Here is a 3,463-nt window from a genome sequence, read left to right as displayed (position 1 = left end):
GCTGATTTTTCCCATGAACTTCAGAATTGTATGTCCATTTTCCAATTTCACATCTCCATTTGGCTATCTAATAGATATATCAAGTATATTAGCTATCTAATAGATATATCAAGGTTATTATGTCCAAAACTAAATTCCTGATATTCCCTCACAAACCTGCATCTCAACTAATAGTACTGCCATTCTTCCATTTGCTCAGGCCAAAAATTTTGAAGTAATCCTTGACTCTCTCTCTCTCTCTCCCTCTCTCTCTCTCTCTCTCTCTCTCTCTCTCTCTCTCTCTCTCTCACACACACACACACACACACACACACACACTCAAGCCTCAGGAAATTTTGTTAGCTCATTCTTCAGAATATAACTAGAATCCAACAAATCTCACCACATCCAGCATTACCATGCAGGTCCAAGCTACCGTCATCTCTCTCCTTGTTACTGTCTCTTGACAAATCACTCTGACTCTGCCTCTGTCACCCTTAGAGTAGACTCTGCACACATTATCCACAGCGATTCTTTTCAAATGTATTAGATCACGTCACTCTGCTAAAAACTCTCCAGTGCTCCTCTCCTCACTAAGAGTATAAGACAGATTCCTCTCCATCCCCCTGTGCCATCTGGTCCCATTACCTCTCTGTACTTACTCCCTACTGCAGTGGTCGGCAAACTGCGGCTCCCGAGCCGCGGTTTGCCACTCTGTTGACTAATGAGTTTGCCGACCCACTGCCCTACTGCTCTCTTTCATTCCACTGGCCACACTGGCTTCATTATTTCTTTTCTTTTTTTCCTTTTTATTGAATTTATTTGGGTGACACTGGTTAACAAAATTATGCAAGTATCAGGTACACAATTCTACAACATCTCATCTATACATTGTGTCTGTTGGCCTTCAGTGTAGGAAAGAGAAATCAGTCTGAGTATCGTGTGTTCGCCACCCCAAGCCCAGTCTCCGTCCCTAAAGAGTTCATCATTTCTTGAAGGTGCCGGACATACTTCTACTTCACGGACCGTTTACTCACTACGCACTGTCTACCTGGAGTGCTCTTTTCCCTGATATCTGTATGGCTCACCCTCTCACCACTTGCAAAGTGTCCACTCACAATTAAAGACGACCAAGCACGCCCTGGCTGGTGCACTCAGTGCTTAGAGCGTCGGCCCGAACACCGAAGGGTCTCAGTATATCCAGTCAAGGGCACATAATTGGGTTGCAGGTTCGATCCCTGGACTGGGTCAGACACATGCAGGAAGCAACCAGTCAATGTGTCTCTCACATTAATGTTTCTCTCTCTTTCTCCCCTCCCTCCATCTCTTCCACTCTCTCTAAAAATCAATGTAAAAAGTATCCTCAGGCCCTGACCGGTTTGGCTCAGTGGATAGAGCGTCAGCCTGCGGACTGAAGGGTCCCGGGTTTGATTCCAGTCAAGGGCATGTACCTTGGTTGAGGGCACATACCCAGTGGGGAGTGTGCAGGAGGCAGCTGATCGATGTTCCTAACTCTCTATCCCTCTCCCTTCCTCTCTGTAAAAAATCAATAAAATAGATTTTTTTAAAAAAATAAAATAAGCCCTAGCCGGTTTGGCTCAGTGGACAGAGCGTCGGCCTGCGGACTAAAGGGTCCAGGGTTCGATTCCAGTCAAGGGCATGTACCTTGGTTGCGGGCACATCCCCAGTAAGGGGTATGCAGGAGGCAGCTGATAGATGTTTCTCTCTCATCGATGTTTCTAACTCTCTATCCCTCTCCCTTCCTCTCTGTAAAAAATCAATAAAATATATATTTTTTTTTTTTTAAAGTTTTTCTTTTTTTTTTTTTTTTTAAATATATTTTATTGATTTTTTACAGAGAGGAAGAGAGAGGGATAGAGAGTTAGAAACATCGATGAGAGAGAGACATCGATCAGCTGCCTCCTGCACGCCCCCCACTGGGGATGTGCCCGCAACCCAGGTACATGCCCTTGACCGGAATCGAACCCGGGACCCTTGAGTCCGCAGGCCGACGCTCTATCCACTGAGCCAAACCGGTTAGGGCAATAATAAAATATATTTTAAAAAAATAAAATAAAATAAGTATCCTCAGGTGATGATTAACAACAACAACAAAAAACCCACCACAAAACAAAGATGACCAAGCACAAGCACCATGAGTGAGAGTCAAAGGAAACAACCAAAAAGAGGGCATTTTGTTTTGTTTTTTTTGTTTGTTTTTTTTTAAACTAAATTTGGTACTTAATATGTTAGAGGGGCAGGGGCTGAAGAAATGAAACCAGATGCCATCACTAGGCTTCTTTGTAAGGTTACCCTTGGAAACGGCAACTGATGCTGCTGTTGTCACTACCACTGCCACTGCCACAGCCTCCCTTCCCTCACTGATGAAATTGGAGACGTTCCAGGGACTGTCACTCTGGCTGCTACAAATACCAGTGATGCCCGGGGTGGTCCATCAGGCTCTCCCACCACCAGAATCATCACCGCTGTCTCCCTTCAAAAGTTTATACGAAAAGGAGCCCCAACCTAGAATTCTAAACTCAATCAAACAAACAAATGTGTGGGTAGAAAAAGACATGTAGTTCCCCCTAAGCCTCCCTCCAAAATTGATTCCCTCTTCAGCTTTTCTCAGGAAAGCACTGGGAAACATGCTTCACCAAAATGAGGGAGTAAAGAAAGAAGAGGAAGACATGGGACACAGAAAACAGGTAACAGAGCACCTGAAAAAAAGGAGGGGATCCCAGGTGGCAGCTGTGCACCAGGAGTAGAGGGCAAGCAGTCTGGATGCAGCGGTCGCTCAGGAGACAGGCAAAGCAAGAGCTGTCATCACTGTGCCCTCTGGACCAAGCTCCTGGGACATCCACTCCATGATAATGAGGGAGTGAACCAAGGAAAATGAAAGAATCAGATTCAAATAACAATACAAATCAGGGGAAAGGTAAAGGAATTCCTAAGACAGTAGCAAAGGGCAGAGTCCCGAGACAGCAAATAGTCAGAGCATCACCAGATAGAGGGGAACAAAGGTCTCTAGGAGGGCTAACTCCAAGAGAAAAGATTGAAACTAATAATAAAAGAGATGGATCTTATGGAAAATTGTAGAGAGCTGTGGGAAGCCTTAGCAATAGCTACAAAGACAACTAAGCAAATGAAACAGAACGGGCAATAATTAAACTATAAGAAAAAAACAAAAAGAGAACATAATCATAGTATACTACAATACTCAGCAATGAGTAATATTTATGTAAAAGTAATATAAGCCCTAAATATCAATTTAACCAAAAAAGTAAGTGTTGGTTTGTTTGTTTGTTTGTTTTTTTTACCAAAAGGAAATCTAAAACTTCATCTATCAAAACAGGAAATTGATAGCCTAAAATTAATTAATTGAAAGATACCACTACCTGAAGATTATAAAAAAGAAATATGGAGATGTACAAATTCTAGAAGAACAGTTATAAGAGTTGAAAGTGGGAAGAAGACTGGGGCG

The sequence above is a fragment of the Plecotus auritus genome, assembly GCF_963455305.1.
Source record: "Plecotus auritus genome assembly, chromosome: 1".
Taxonomy (NCBI): Eukaryota; Metazoa; Chordata; class Mammalia; order Chiroptera; family Vespertilionidae; genus Plecotus; species Plecotus auritus.
Note: the sequence above shows the minus strand (reverse complement) of the source record.